This window comes from Stegodyphus dumicola, chromosome 9 (genome assembly GCF_044657685.1).
Source record: "Stegodyphus dumicola isolate Sdum_Otavi_A_Nest chromosome 9, ASM4465768v1".
Classification (NCBI taxonomy): domain Eukaryota; kingdom Metazoa; phylum Arthropoda; class Arachnida; order Araneae; family Eresidae; genus Stegodyphus; species Stegodyphus dumicola.
The window spans coordinates 69,332,246-69,349,472 of record NC_140776.1 but is presented as its reverse complement, the minus strand read 5'-3'; the positions used below and the strand labels follow the sequence as shown (position 1 = coordinate 69,349,472).

Genomic DNA, 17,227 nt, shown 5'->3' with positions numbered 1-17,227 from the left:
TTTCAGAATTATAAAATATTCTAAAAATTGAAAACCAAATTATACTCTGTACCAGGCGCTTAATATACGGAGTTAGAAATATATATATATGCACACAATATAAGCTAAAAACGTTTATAACAATTGTCCATTGGAACTATTGTAAATTAAATGTATTTTAATTTGTAACAATTTGATAAATTATTAAAAAACGTAAAACAGAGAAATCAACTAATAAGAAGAACGTTTGCTGATTTTAAATCGACCAGTTTATTAATCAAGAACATACTGATTAAATATGGTAGGTAAATTAAAGATCTTATGTTTTGTTGAATGACAGCTTTCTGAGAATATTATGTCTTAGGAAGCGTAGAAGATAAATTAAAGTTCTTATGTTTCGCACAGTGGCAGTACTTATCAAGAGTTACTTATCAAGAGTTACTTATCAAGAGTTACTTATACGTTATTTCTTCTCTTATAACTCGTCACTTTTGACAGGACAGGGATTTTTATATAATGTAAAAGCAACACTCTTCGTTCTATGTGCAGAAGCATATAAAAATATTACCTTTTTCTTTGACAGCCCATTTTTGTTAAAATTACATGAGAAATGTACTGCTATAAATAGAAGATAAATAAAAGATTTTACACCAAGTATAATACAACAGCTTCTTTTCTTCCTGGATGTGATTTAAAAGAATTTTAAAGTATCAAAAATTTCTTTTTGAATGTTTTAATATGATAATGTAGATTGACTGTTTCATAAGTGAAGAAATATTTTCCATTCAGACTTCTGTGTCCTTTTTTTGAAGAAGGAAATTACGTCGGCATGATCTTTTCAAGAGAAGCTGAAAGAATAAATGAAAATATAAATATCGTTTGCAATTACTGTTACCTACAAAATGCTTTTTGAAATTAGTGGTATTTTTACTAGGTGAAAATACAGATCATATATGAAAAATTATTTTTCTGTTGAAGACTAGTTTATTTAAGATTTTATGACAATACAAGAGCTGCAAATTAAATGTAATTGAATCTATAGGAATTAACAGCTTGTTCATTATGTATGCATTCATAGAGTAAAAGTAAAATCATTTCTGCTATTAAAGAAAAAATATGAAATTTTTTAAATTGGACTGCGTTTGTAAATCCTTCAGCAATGTCGCAATGATTTCGTACTACCGTATTTCCTCCCGTATATTCCCATATCGCAGAGTTCAAAGAACAAACTTCGCTAAATTTTAAAATGAATTCATACTGTAGTGATTGTTTTCGTCTTACTAACAAACATAAGCTTTGTAAATTACCCACGAAACCCATGCCGAAATTTTCAATTCCGACTGCGAGAATACTCGTTAGTTGGCAAATTGAGTTTACTTGCCAGGTACTAGAAGGATACTCGTAGTCGATCGCCTTACCTAAATCACCGAGTACGAGTATTTCTGTATCAAATGCATGCAAAATTTAGGTGTTTGGCACACAGAAAGGGGCTAAATAATACACTAGGCATGCTGAAGGATACCATATATTTCTCAGACTGTAGGTGCAGTAACTAAATGTTTAGAAATCAAAGACGTATCTATTTACACCATATTTTGAAGATCATAACAAATAAAATGTATTTTAATTATTTTATGTTGAAATTTGACTACGCTAAACTATGAGTGTGTTGTGAATATATTTACTGCTAAAAGAGATTTGTTTGATATATCTTGAAATAATAAAATAGTAGAAAATAATTAATACAAATATAAAATAATTAAATAGCAGAAAATATTTTGAAAGTGCTGTAGAGACATTAGGTATTTTTTTAGAAACAGGCAAGATGAAAAATGAGCAATCGCCTTTGCCTGTAATCGAACCACGGATCTCTGGAATATCGGCCCAGTGTGTCGAACCACTACTCCACGGAGGTACGCCAGGAAGACGGAAGAAATACCTTATAGTGCAAAAGTGCAGATAGGGTCTTGGCGTCTGTGGACGGACACACCATATCATCTTTAGCAGTAAATATGTTTAAACTGCAAAATTTTTATTTATAATTCATTTCTAAATGGATTTCCATTTATTTCCATTTATTTTTATTTATTTAACTGGGGACAAAGAAGCATTTTTTTTTGGGGGAGGGGGTCTCTAAACATTCCTTTTCACCTCCAAGAAATAAAGATACGTATCACAAAATCCTTCCAAACGTATTATTTTTTCTTCTACCCTTTTATAGTGATAGCACATTGCTGTTGTTCTGCATACTTACGAAAAATAATCTTCTTATATACTACTGCATCTTTTCTTCATACTAATATCCATCATTGTATCTCCACCCTGAAATAAGCTCACGAGCTGGGGCATTGAACTTAACCTCAATAAAAGTGATTCCGTTTTATTCTACCAAAACATTTCTCCGCCCTTACTCTTATTATTCTATAAGTTAGATTATTATGGACTTTGAATGTGCTAAATTATGCATTATATCTTGATTTACTCTACACGTAAATGGGAGATTCCCCTTCAATGCAATATTTCAGTTATTCCCAGCCTTACAACATCATGCGCATTATATCAAATTTCCTCTTCAATAAAGATTTGATTTATAAAATTACTGTTTGCCTTGCCTTTCAACACACCTTTTCCATCCCTGCCGACACACCTAGAATACATTTGCATCATACGGCGAGCGAAATACTCCACATATTTTATTCTAGCAGCTGAGAGTTCAAGAACATCATAAAACCTGGTAAATTAAAAACTTAAATTCTATAATTGTATTTGTTTACCAAACAAAATGAATGAAATGTTAAAACTTTTAAAATGTTCTGTTAACATTTTAATGCATAGATACACCAATGCTTTACGTATATGTTAACAAATATCACGAATTATTCTTTTTCATTACTCAGTTATTTTTCTTAAAACAAATGCTTTTTTTTCTCTCTTTTTAGTGTTTTCAGTGGCTCTATTCATCTCCTCCACCCAAATTCAGATCTTGAAATTTATCTTCCTTTAAATCAACACTGTATGAAATGTTTACTCTTTCATTAAAAATTAGATCAAGAACATCAATATCTAAAAAACATGAATTATGAACTGTGACATAGATTTCTATCTGCAAATTAACAATTGTTTGAGACCTTTTAAAAACTTTTTATGCTATTCACATCGAATTATTAATAGATTATAGAATTTGTGAAATGAAAAGAATACACAGAAAAATTGTGTTGTTGCGGGAGTACGGGTTCGTAATAGAGTTGACTGCACGTGGAACCGATGGAAGCTTGATAAAATTTATTTTAGCTAAAGAAACAATTAACAGTTCTGGAACTTTCCACAAAAATACTCATACAGTTCTTCTCAGTATCACAGAGTAGTTATACTTCAAACTACTACGAAGGAATTTAAACGCAGCGCAAAGCGCAGCTCGCAATACTTTCAATAACCCAAAGTCAGCAACCAAAAACTGAGAAACTGTTGCTACGCATACGCCGAGAAATCTCTAGTATCTTCTACTTCTAGAAATTACTAGAAGACATATAAGGTTCGGATACGGTTACAATTACATATAGGGATAAATTATATTTATTCAACTACAATACCAATTATAATTATACAGGGATTGGACTAACATGTCGCCAAATGGTTGCCAAGTTTGGCGATTTTTGATGATTTTACGCAATTTGACGAAAAAAATTAGTCGCCAAAACCATCACCAGCTTGGCGATAGCTGCCCAATTTAGCGATATAGACATTTGCTCAATGATAAATAGACTTGCCCCTGTAATCTTCTTTTTCTGGCAAAGCGTTGTCTTTTCAGGTTTTCATGTTACAATAGCGAACAAGGCCTAAGTTCTTTGTCCCCTTGAAAAGGAAATATATAAAAACATTTCAGTATGAATGAAATCAGTTCATTCTTTCCAAGCAACAACCAATTCCCAATTATTTTCTTTCAAAAAATAAATATTAATATTAACACACAGTTCCAATTTTGAAATCATTGTTACCCATCTTAGGTTTAAGTCGCCGTTGTGGCGCTATCAGTTCTTATTAAAATCGTTAAATGCCTCTTTGTTTGTTTACTCTTAGAAAAGTGTAGAACCTTTAAAATAAAATTTAGTGATCTCTCTATTAGTATTTTCGCAATATTTCGAAAACTGTGAAGAAATCGGCCAAAGTGGATGGTGATTTTCCGAAAAAAAGACAAAACCGAAAGCAAAGCAAGTATCAGTTCATACTAAAACCGTTAACCGTTAGATAGCGCCGTGTTAATTATCTCTTTGGAAAAATGTAAAACTTTCCAGAAAAGTCGAACCTTTACAATAGAATTTAAATGAAGCAACATCCTTTCACGAATACTTCGAAAACGGGATTTCTAAAAAAGTACCTCTAACCCCCTAAATGAAGTCTCTTTACTATGCGCAAGGACCGGGTAACCGGGTCTTTCGGCTTGTATTGGAATAAAAATTAAAGCTCCCCGATTTTAAATGCTATTAAAAGTTGTTTAAAATATATTTTTTTCATCTTCTGTTATGCTTCTCTCATATTAAACAATCCAGTCTTTTACTTCGGTACTACGTCTTACTATTACATTTATTTTTCACATTTAATCTATGCGTTATTGATTAATAAAATAAGCTTTCAGGGACATTGTAAATGATTCTCATACAAGAACCATCACACCTATTGACAGCCCCGCCCGCATGATGCACTAAAATTACTTTCTTGCCCGTGGTTAAAAGTATATACTTTCCCTCTTGGTCTAAATGCATCTTCATCTTGTATCCTATAAAATGTTAGGTCATCTCTACTGATAACCTTTACTGATAACTCATACTAAATTTAAAGCAGCCCTCTTGGGCGACCGTTCAAATCTGAACCCTTTCACATGTTCTTTAAATTTTTGTTTATTTATTATTTTTACTCACGATTCCTGACAGTCTAATGTAGGGCTCCGCCATATGGAAGTACTTAGATCAAGTTTCTTTATAAGGTATTTCTCCCCGCCTTCTTAGCATGCCTTCGTGTTGTAATGGTGAGCACACTCGGCGTGGATTCGAGACGTTCGAGTCCCGGCGAGGGCTTTGCTCATTTTTCATGTCTTCTGCTTCGAAATAACCTAATGTCTCTATATCTTAACACACTCCGTCACGTCTGCGTTAGAAATCTCAGCGTTAATACGGATTTGAAAATCCTGTTCGTTCCGGGGAAAGTGTGGGTATTTGTAAATGCATAGCGTCTGTGTCGGCATGGGGCACTCTAAATATGCAGGGGGCCGATAGTCCTCTCGAGAGGTTGGTGGGGGGAAGAGGAGTGGGAGACCCTCGGACCCGTCCCTGTTCTGGAGTACTATCTCTCAAAATTGGGGGCAGAACTGAACTAAAGTCTGGGTATGACCTATATGGTTTCCCATAATGTTGTAAGGCTCTTGCCAAACACAGGCGCATATGACTCTCTGCCACGGTGAATATCGTGGGCCTATGCTGAACTTTTTTTATCAGACAAATGAGACTGTATGAACAACAACAATAACAAATCATCTTTGTTAATGAGTTTTTTATAATATCGATGCCAAGTTTTATACCTCAGCTATGAAAGCAAATGGTGAACTTTGACATTATCTTCCGAAATAGTTATGAAAGATTACGAAATCCTTAAAGGAGATTCTGTCTATTCTTCCTTAGCTTCTCACATTTTCGGTGGCGCAAACAATTAGAGCCAAAGGTCTCATTTTTTCAACCTTTCATCTAACTCCTGGTGCGCATTAATCAATATTTTTTTTCTTTATGACATGCGTGTGCCTCAGGCTTCCTTTCTGATAAACCGATCAAAGCATATAGAATTGAGTTCTGTAGATACATATGAAGCAGAAAATTCTGCCTGAAAGTCTAGTAATAAATTTGATATTATTAACTGTAAAAGTTTTAAGCAAGAAAAATTTATTTTACTTAAATTATGTAAAATAAATTCCAAGAAAACTCATAATCCCTGAATGATAATTCTTTTCTCTTAATGTGCAAAATCTTAAATTTATAAAGTTTAATAAAAATATTTTCATTAAATAAAATTTTTTAATTTAATGTTAAAAAAATTTACTCTAAAATCTTTATTCTCTGAAAAGTTTGGATGTAAGCGGCACCTGAAAAGTACTACAGTGGAAAAAATATCTGCAAATATGAATAGTGTGCAACTACAATGAAAATATTTATAAACTTATTAGGTATTTCTCCCGCCTTCTTAGCGTGCCTTCGAGGCATAGTGGTCTGCACCACGCTGGGCGCGTATTCCAGAGGTCCGTGGTTCGATTCCTGCGAAGGTGTTGCTCATTTTTCAAGTCTCCTGCTTCCCCCCCCAAAAAAAAATATACCTAATGTCTCTACAAACTATTATATTAAAAAAAAAATCTAGAAAGTTAGAAAGGGCGAAATGTCTAGAAAATATGAAGCGATATCTTGCATTATAGAAATTCTTTTGAAGTCTTGTACTCTTGCAGAATAACTAGATTTTCATGATCGGTAAGTTAAGAATTCTTTGTAATAGAATAGGTGGCTGAGCAAATTTGTTCAGCGCAAAAAAGTCTGATCGATGGGTACGACGCAGGGTCATATAACTGCTTCAAGACTGTTGAGATGATTGCAGTTTTCGAATTGGTCAGGAAATAATTGAGCTGGAGCACGTAACTGGATGATTTTGTAAATTTGAATATCTTGATTCCCATATGTTTTATCATTCTATTTCTTATTCTGTCTACCCCATGGCATTTTCTTTTTTCCCCTTTATTTATGTATCTCAAAACTTCCAGAGGCATGACTGCATCGATTATTGTTTGTGGGTGTTTTCGTAATGGAAGTGACTGTGTGTTCTGTTTACAGATGAGAGATGATGTTTATGCAAAACTAAGAGAGCCAACTATCAGCTAGTGACTCAGATTTATCAGTTTTCAGTATATGCCATCCCGTTAGCCCATAGGTACGGTATTTTAGTGTAGCATGCTTTATACTTAGAAACAGCATTCCATATGAAATTATGCTCTGGAGAACTAAAGTATTTGGTCCACTGGAATTGTACTTCGATCTTGATAAGGATCATGACTTCGTGATTGAGTTCATTTATGACCTAACCAAACACGCGATAATAAATAATAACTTTATAAAAGAAACGAAACTAAATTTGTTATCGAGCATGATGATGATGATTGTGACATCAGTATACTCTTTTTACATTTTTAATCTGTTGTCGCTTGCAACGTTCTTTTTTATACTAATTTTTTAAACGGCAAAACAAAAGCAAGAATGAATTTTTCGTATTATAACATCTTTATTATTCTTTGTAGCGCTCGATAAATCCTTGTTGATTTTAGTCATGACAACACCTCAAACTAAGCGATAGGTGAAGTGAAAGTAGAAGTAGTAATTGCTAGTAGAAGTAGTTGTAGTTATTATGACCAATAATAATTGTTGCCTGTATCACTCCCGTACCAGTAACGAAGTTATGTTACTCTGAAAACGTGGTGGGGAGAAGATACAGATATACGTTGATACAAATATGTAAATTGAAATTATGCACACAAACAAAAACATAGTTAAGTTTTAAATTAATATGAAAGAGTTATAATTTCAAGAAGAGTCAATAACGTCATTGAAATGAACAGGAAGTTTTACTTGTCTTCCACAGCGTTTTGATTTTTTAAGTTGTTCTAGTTGCTGACTTATAACAGATGTATGCTTACTTGGCAGAGATGTATAACCATTTTTTGAAGTTGGAGACAAAAGTTCATTAGGTTGTAAGACATAAGCTGGTTTTAACCTATCCACAGAGATATTGTTTTGTTTATTTTTAATTGATAGAAGAAAATATTTCGGGGTTCTGCGCAGTACCAAAAAAGGGTCCTTCATATGGGGGCTTCAAAGGTTTTTTTTTACTTTGTCAACCCACAGAAACAGATGCGAGCATGTGTACAAATCTTTTGGGATGAAAATCTTTTCTTTACATTTGGATTGGTAGGTCGTTAAGAGAGCCATATGATTTTGAAGATTGCTTACAAAATTATCATTAGATATTGGCATGTTTGATTCTTTAAAAAATTCGCCAGGTAATTTAATAGTTTTGCCATAAACCATTTCAGCTATTGTATACTTAGTTCTCATGTAGAGCAGCTCACAAACCCATAAGAACTGTTTGTAATGGTTCTGTCCAATGAAGAGAGTTATGACACCTAATAGCTGTTTTTAAGTACGGTGTAGACGTTCAATTTTTCAATTACTCTGAGGATGGTAAGAAGTTGTATGGTTTACTTTTACATCACATAGCGAGGCCAAATTTCGAAACAGTTCTGAAATAAATGGAGTTCCTGTGTCAGTTCCTTGCAGAAAAATCGTTGTTGTTGCTAATGCTCACTTGTCTGACCTATAGTTAGCCCAAGCCTACGAAATTCCTCGAGAAAAATCGTGACATTGTAAGAATTATGTTAATTTTATTAACAGTTAAATTTTGAGTGAAAGTTCCTTTCCTATCTATTCTTAACTTCAACTTACACTTCCGGCCAGAACGTAGTTTTAGAATCACATCTGAATACATAATGAGGAAGAGCGGTATTTAACCGCGAAATTCTTCGGTCTTAGGGGGAGAGAGAGATACCAGGTATTCTGGCTGCACGCGTCCGCCTTTTTAGGCTACTCTCTCGTAAGCTATTATCACGCTCGGCCGTAGGCCCTTGATAGCTTCGCAGTCTATTAACGTTAAAGGGCCAACTCTGTTAGAATTTTGATAGCTTCGGATATACCTCTTTAGTTTAAGTTAATTCTTAGTATCTTAAGTTCAAGCCGAAGTGTCAGCTTTATTGTACACTCCAAGACGGAGTTTTTTTAGACTTTAGTTGGAATAATAAAGGGCTAGTTTACCCTTCTATCTTGTTATTTCCTGTCACACGAACTCAAGCAATTATTCGCTTATCAGTTCTTAAGAATCTTCACTTCCAAAAGTAACTTAGAATTACAAAGTGAGGAACTCTACAACATAATGCTAACGATAAGATTAATTCGGTATCGTTTTTGTAAGAACTCAAATATCGGCCAAATCTTCTGCTTTAACTATTCTATTAAGATGACAAATCCATACCTGATCAAAGTGTTACAATTCCGACACAAATTAAAAGTTCAGTGCATCAGATGCAGATGTGTGATCAAAAATATACTACAGCGAGACAAATATAGAGTCCTTACAAATTCATCGAAATAACTTCCATAAGGATGAAAATGGGCGGCCTTTTTGAAAAATGCACCATTCTAAAAAGTTTTACCTTGACGAAATAATCTCATGTTATTGTTTGGGTTAGTGGAATTTGCTTTCATTGTCGATTCTCTGATGTCATTTGTCCACTTCTAATTTAGTATCTAATGAATAATAATGAATGAAAGCACCTGGGTGAAGTTTTAGAATCGTACAAAATTGTACCTCACAGAAGATGCCTTTTATGCAATACAGTGAAATTGAAACAAAATTCAGAGCCGAATAAAAAACTGACAACCGAAGGTAATTATTAATATATAAAAAAGATTATATTGCTATAATGTGCTTCTTAGATTAAAGAGAATAACTGCATTTGACTGCGAATAATATAATGTTATGCGAACAAGGAATAAATTATACTAATACCAAATAATGAAATATTTTAAAGATTTATTCCACATATGGAGCAGCATGTAAAATGGCATGAATGGATATATAACAGATCATTACTTTGCAAAATGAATGATTAGAGCTTATGGCAAGAAAATTTCGTCCAGAGTTAAGCAATCAAAATATTATTGTTACAGCGGACTGCACCCCAAACGTTAGTCACATCGAACAACTTTCTTTAATCATCAGATTCGCTGATATCGCTCATAATATCGCAATTATAAAGGAGCATCTCATTGCCTTTTTAGTTATTAATAAGGTAACTGGTTCAAGCTTTACACTGTTTCTATTTTAAACTAAGACCTTAAATTAAATAATTGCAGAGGCCAAGTGTACGCGAATCGGGATAACATGAAAGGAAAAAGAAATCTTATTTGTATATAGAAAATATCTAATCAAAATCCATTAGCTCTTTTTTGTGCTGTGTAGACGTCATATACTTTATTACATTGTAGTGCTAAAATATCATCGATACAATCTTGTAAGACCAATACCGGAAGTTTGACCCAGGATCGATCGCGAACGGGCTGATTGCATGATTGGTGTTCCGCACGTGTAACATGAATTTGTGTCAGTTTCCATTAAAATGTCTTCCATGAAGTCATTCCTCCTCTTTGGTAGATAACTTCCAGTATCTATGTGCGTGCTTCCAGTATTCAAATAACACATCTATTAATTAGAAATATCGTTAAGAATGTCTTTCTATCCTCACACTAATTCACAAGGCTTCAGGAAATCTTCTATGGTGACGACGAATGAATAATTATGCTGAAGCATTTGAGGACTATCTGTCTAAAGGATGTCATGATGGATTTTTCCAACTTGTAGCAATTAACTTGTAGCAGTACTTAACAGAGCTATAGAGACCTTTTAGAATTTTTCAAAGTCAGGAAGCTTGAAGAAATCCGCATTTCATTTGTCGAGATTCGAACTTCGGACCTCCCAATGTTAGTCGAACCATCCAGTTACACGACAAAGGCACGCGGAAAGGGGAAAGAAAACACCGCATGGAGAAATGCCAGAAATTTTAATTTCTCGTATAAGAATATAATTTTTCAGAATCATAGTGAAACAGCATTAGTGTGAGTTACATTTTCCTTCGACAAATGAAAAGATTTTTTCAAAGAAGTACTTATTTCGCTAATTATGTTATTTCAGGCGGTGCATTCGCACTGGCTGATATACTATAGTAGTAGTGAAACCAGTTAGTTGCGAAATCTTATGCCAATTAGTTGTAACATCCAATTATCCTATCGTTTCTAGCGTACGTCATTAAACGCTTCCAATTAATTTTATATTTGCTATTTTAATCCAAACCGCGTTTCGGAAATCCCAAACTCATGGAGCGCCATCTAGGATAAAAAATCGGAATGAACCACAATTAGTTTAAACGTTATCAAATATCTTGAGAATGGGTTTTTTTTTTTTTTTTTTTTTTTATTTCCACCGAGAAATTTTAAAATGTTCACAAAGGTTTATTCCCATATCAACCCTCTGATGTGCCCCCAGGTATACGTACACTTCTGAAGTAAGAATGGCTGAAAACGAACCATGGCCTTACGCATAGCACTTTTTCGGGGGTTCTTAAAGTCTTCCTTCCTTGTTTTTATTACAGAAGAATAGGATTGTCAGGAATTACAAGATAATTTGGGATCTTCTAAAACCTGAGACTTACCTTTTGGGCCTAAATTGTAATCACAGTTTGTTTTTCAAAATAAATAGTTATTGAACCCTCTGGAAAAAGAACCGGTTTAGGTGAAAATACATTTCGAAAATTAAAAAAATTGTTTTTCTGCTTCTGTAATGGCAGAATCTTCCAACTTATGGCAACTAATGGCAGAATCTTCCAAAGTTTTCAACTTTTCTTTTACATCTCTAGTTGCATGTTGGAAATCTTAAGATACATCAAGTTTATTTTTTGTCTTGGCAATTTTATAACTTATTTTATTTAAAATATTAACTTTGATCTTTACTTCAGTGTTCAAAATTATCGCCAGATAGCTTACTTTCTAAAAGAACTTTTAATTGCTTTGCTTGTCATTCAAATACCCAGTATCCATGATGAAAATGTATAATATGTCTTGTACAGAAACCAGTTTTGGATGTTAATAACATTCTCTTGTTAGATTAAAAGATGAATATGACGAGGTTATTTACTTCTTTTGTTTATGAATAAAACATATTTGAGATGATTAACAATTCCTTGATGGAGTAACATTTCATTGTAATTCTGTCATCACCGTCTTAGCGTTTGTCATCTGTGTGTTAAAATTCATTGTAACTGTGTCATCTATAGCTATTTGTTTGCATTTCATATCAAAACACTTTACGCTATATTCATTTTTGTCTTCCTACAAACACTGTTATTTTCTTTCTTTCTTTTTTATTTAAAATTAAACAATCATTTTTTGAAGAACAACAAAAAATAGGTCGTGAAATATTAAATTAATCAATCAACATTAATTAGTATTGAGATAAAATTGAAATTGAAATTTCTCTAATATGTTAATGCAGTATCAGATCTCAGATAAATTTATTTTACTGATATGGTCAATAGTGTCATAAGCAGGATGCCTACCATTAGTATTTTATATTTATTGCTGAATATAATATTTTATAAATTTTAACAGTCTAGAACAGGGGTCGGTGACACGGTGCCCGCAAAAAGCAAGTGTCCGCGTTCAAATAGCTAAATCCTAAAATTTTTAGATTTAGAAATTTTAAATAAATAATCGTAATTCTAATAAATAGTTTTAGTATGAATTCTTATTTTAGCTTCACCATTTTAACAGTTGTACGAATTATATATTTAACCATTTGAAAAAACTGAATCATAGCGATATCCAGATAACACTACGTGATTAAATGAATCAATTTTCAATTGCTAGAAGCTTCTTATTCCGCAAACAGTGAACTGTTTTCTGTCCATGTTACCCTAGTCTATTCCGTCCAACCCCGACGTCCTAAGCTTTTACATCCGTTAGCTTTGTTCCTAAATTAAATTGCCATTTCATGAATTTATATTTAAAGCTCTAAGCAGAGTATGCATTATTCTCTTACTGAAAATATACAGATAACCGTTTTTGCAGTGGCCGGTGGTAAGAAAATAATTTATTTTTAGCTGATGGTTTGTGTGTGAACAACTTATTTCAGGTGTACAACAACAATTTGTAATTTCGGTACTACTTGATTTTTCCCCCGATTTCAAAAGGGCACCAATATTATCGCTGAAATTAAATTACTCGCATCTAATTTGTGGCTACCCTATATCTGCGATTGCTTTTAATATGGCATCAAATGGCTTATATTTCCCAGAGGATTTCAGCCACATGAATTCCGAAAGATATGACTGTAGATGGAGTCCAGCCGTACTCCTTTTCTTTCGGTTTCTCTATTTAACAGAGCTCCACAATATAACCACAATTTATGTGTGAGCACCCGATCTTGGATCAACAAAATCAAATGTGTAATTAATAGTTAAATGACTGCAGCTAACCTTTTCAAGCTCCCCAACAATATTAATATATTTTCGATCCTTCCACTACATCGTCTACAGTCATTGATATCAGTATGCTTGCTTCCCGATTTGGAACCTCAATAAAAAAACATTCGCCACTTCCAAGGCATAACTCGCCGCATATCCACCCTCTTGTGGAAGAACTCGGCCAGCGTTGTTTTTTCATCCCACGAACAAACGCTTGTCAGTTTCATCTATTTTTCAAGGCTGACTTATTCGTCCCTTAGGTCGAAGAAAATCTAGCGAGCAAACCTCTCTCATGAAACTATTCCAGGCAATCGTGGTATTATGACTCATTTTGAGCTGTTTATCCTCCCATTTAAGCGATATTAGTTCCTCTGCCAACAGTAGATAATGCGCAGCGTTATTAGGGACCTGGAACCACTAAACCCAGTTGTTGGATTTAATGCCTTTTTTTTTTTTTTTTTTTTTTTTTTTTTGTTTACAGCTTTTCACGTTCACCTCCACATACTTTCGTTTACATATAATTTCATTTCGTGGCAATTCACACATATTCGACTGTAAGGCAATATACTATGTTTTCCCTGGAAAAACGATAGGTATCTTCTTAACTCCTCTTTAAATTAAAATCGCCAACTTTCTTTTACAATATTTAAATTGAAAAAAGACAATTACGATATCATACGGTTCGTCAAATAGAAATCGAAAGTGAAATTACTGTTTTTTACATAAATATTTAAACTAAAAAATGAATATTATGATTTCAAGCCGTTTACATAATTTGGCAGTTTATCACGGTGGCCGTGAAAATCAAGTAATACCCAATTTTCTTGCTTGGCTAGAAGCATTTATGAACAATGTACTGTAGCAAAATTTTTTCATAAGCATTTTGGCAATAGCAAAACAAATGTTAGAATATTACAATTTTTACAATCTAAATAAATGGACTCTACTTTAATATTATTATTATTTTTTTTTTATTATCGCAGCCGCCATGGGGGAAAAAAAAGAAAAGAAAAAACAGAAGACGCATCATTTTAGTGTTGAGTAGGAAGAACAATTTTGTTTCATTTATTACAAAAAAAAAGTAGATGCTGATTATGCAATTCAGCTGTAGCTATTACTGAAAATGTAACGCTGAGAATATTATGGCGTACGCCGAACGATCACTACAATGCCAGCCGAACTCCTGTGTTTCGGAAATATGCCTTCCTAGTAAAAAAAAGGTTGCCAATCCCTAATCTAGAGTGTGCAGTACTAAATTTAATGCTCCCTTCCTACCGAATAACAACAAAACAAAATGATAAATTCATACCTTACCTTCAAGAAGTAGAAGATGATAATGAACAAACCAAATCAGTTTTAACTGCACATTAGAATCCTTTGCATATATTATAATCTCCTTCGTGGCGTGATTGGATAGAGCATGGGCTAGCATTGGGCAGGTCCGGTGTTGAATCCCAAAGACAGTACTCTGAATTCCTTCAGTTTCCTGACATCGAAAAATTCTAAAAGACAGTATAAAGAAAATATATTTTTTATTCTTAGCATTTATCTCTCATCAACAGTAATTTAAACGTAGATAACTAAGGCAATGAAAGATCGCTTTCACTTTCTAATTTCATTAATAGAAGATAAAATGAAAATAATTATGATGCATTCTCTTATGAAAAATCTAATATGTTAAAAGGATATCAAATGAAAAAGCAAATTTAATTGACGTTGGTAAATTAATAAACCATTGTCGGCTGGATACCTTTAGAAAGTTATGCACGAAGGTTATCTGCCTAAGAGGAGGAATACTTTCACGCACAACTTTCTAAGGAAGATGATTGGTTCGTATTCACGTTGCACATAGAAAAAAACACGAAAACCAACCTTTTCGCCTATGAGCCCGTTCGCCAGACTTTTCGCCTGTGATCGAATTCCCAACATTAAGCAGTGTTAGCCACTCGGTCATTGATAAGGCAATTAAGAGACGAAAGTGTAAGCTCTTCTAAAATGACTTCATATAAAAGAGACAAAAGAAATGTTTTGCCTTATATGCTCATATAAATGATTCGATTGTGCCAAAGCATGCAATGGAAAGGAAAGATATCTTCAACTGAAAGGAAGAGATATCTTCAAGGAGGAACTTTCTAGGAGAAACTCGTTCGTATTCAAATTAAATATAGGTAAAGCTATTGAAATGACCTTGCAAACAGCATTTCGCCGAGATTACAAAAATAGGTCGAATAACCAGTATTTAGCTGTTTTACATGCTCGTCCACTTAAAAGGTTTGTTGTTATTGCTCATGCTCATTAGTCATCCCAAGCCCACGAAATTCCTAATGGCAAAGAGCGCAAGATTACATCTGCCGTTGGCAACAGCCTTGAGCACCTAACAGGTGACAGTGCGATTTGGCTAAATTCCGCCGCCAATTCTGATGGAGAGCATCCCGGGGGAGGGACGGGTCCAACGGTCTCCCACCCCTCTCCCCTACCATCAAACCGCACGATAGGACTTTCGGCTCGCCGCATATGTGTGCCGCCATGCCACACCGACACCATGCATTTACAAACATCCATGCCTTCTCCGGGATTCGAACCCGGGATTTTATGTACTATGAAGAGTTATTTAGTTTAGAAAAATTTTATAAAAGGAACGAATAAATACCTCCCTTTTTCTCTTTCATGTAAGAATATCTATTAAAACATTAAAATCAGATTAAAATTTGAATGGTAAAATTAAGTGCTAGTTTTATAACTGAGATTCCCAGCAAAGATTATTAATAATTAGAGGTCTAAGATTCATATAGTGTTATTCTGATTGAAAAGAAACAAAATCAATTAAAATTTAATACATTTTCTCCCAGATTGCCCTATCAACGACCGAGTGGCTAACACTGCTTAATGTTGGGAATTCGATCACAGGCGAAAGGGCTGGCGAACGGGGTCATAGGCGAAAAGGTTGGCTTTCGTGTTTTCCCCCATGTGATATTTTTTTTTTAGTTAGTACGAAATGTTTTTACTAGGTGGTCACGCTGATTGTAAGCCTCAAAGATTTGAAGAAATATTATACATTATTATATATAAAATATAATTAATAAAATTTATAATATATATAATATATATTACAGAGGGTGTTTATACATTTTTAGAACGATTTCGGGGCCGTTTAATTAGTTTTTAAAGTGCAAACAGTATTTTTTAATATATTCGACCAGATAACCCTTTTTCTACAATATAAGTCTTCGTTGTGATTTTCATGTTAGAAAGGTTTTTCGTAAAATTTCTAGGAGTGCTGATTTCAGTTCCTCTTCCACTACTTTCTAAAGTCCATCAATCCTGGTGGGTTTGCTTTTAGAAAGAGAAAACCCACTAGAAGAAAAAGATCAAAGTGCTCTTAGAAAGAGCTCTAATAGAAAGAGCTCTTTTCAAGAGACCAAAGAAACAATGTCTATAGGTGAACCGTAAGGAGACTTTAGCATTAATACGTTGAAAATGTATATAAGCAATGCCTGTATTAGTCTTTTTTTTTTTTTTTTTTTTTTTCAAGGAATGCAGTGGTACTTATCAAAGTATGATTTTATTTTGTCTTGATGAAGTTTCACACTTTGAAAGTCATTGGAATAAAGAAATGGAATTTCTTCTGTAAATCTGGGACGTAAAACGTTTTCTTGAGAGTACGTTGATTTGGTTTTAATATTCTTTTTCTACTCTTTTTATTTTTAATTTCCCCTGTAAGAGAATCCTGCGACAGTCATAAAGCCCTTATTGAAACTTTCTTTGCATTCACGGAACCAGGCTTCTACAGACTTTTCTCTTCGTTTTTTATAATTAATGTACCTTTTTTTAAATTCTATTTAATTTTTTGTAGTAGTCATTTAGGTCAGTGATCTACAAAAAGGGATACGCGTACCCCAGGAGGTACACAAAGTGATCCTTGGGGGTCCACAAAGAAGTAAGCTCATGATCACTTGCATGTTGAATGATCGTATATATTATATTATATTATATTACAGGGGGTACAAGTTATAATTATTTTCGTCTTGGAGATATGCGATAAAAAACAAGTTTGGAGATCGCAGATTTAAAAAAAAAAAAAAAAAAAAAAATGTTTCA

At 33.6% G+C, this 17,227-nt stretch overlaps 1 long non-coding RNA gene across 1 annotated transcript; it reads right to left on the bottom strand.

The window, feature by feature from the left end:
• Window positions 1-236: 236 nt before the first annotated feature.
• LOC118199653 (uncharacterized) lies at window positions 237-15,215 on the bottom strand. The gene is made up of 3 exons (XR_004759977.2): window positions 15,002-15,215; window positions 14,444-14,631; window positions 237-827 (listed from the first exon to the last, which is right to left on the bottom strand). It is a non-coding gene; the product is annotated as an uncharacterized LOC118199653 (long non-coding RNA).
• Window positions 15,216-17,227: the final 2,012 nt, after the last annotated feature.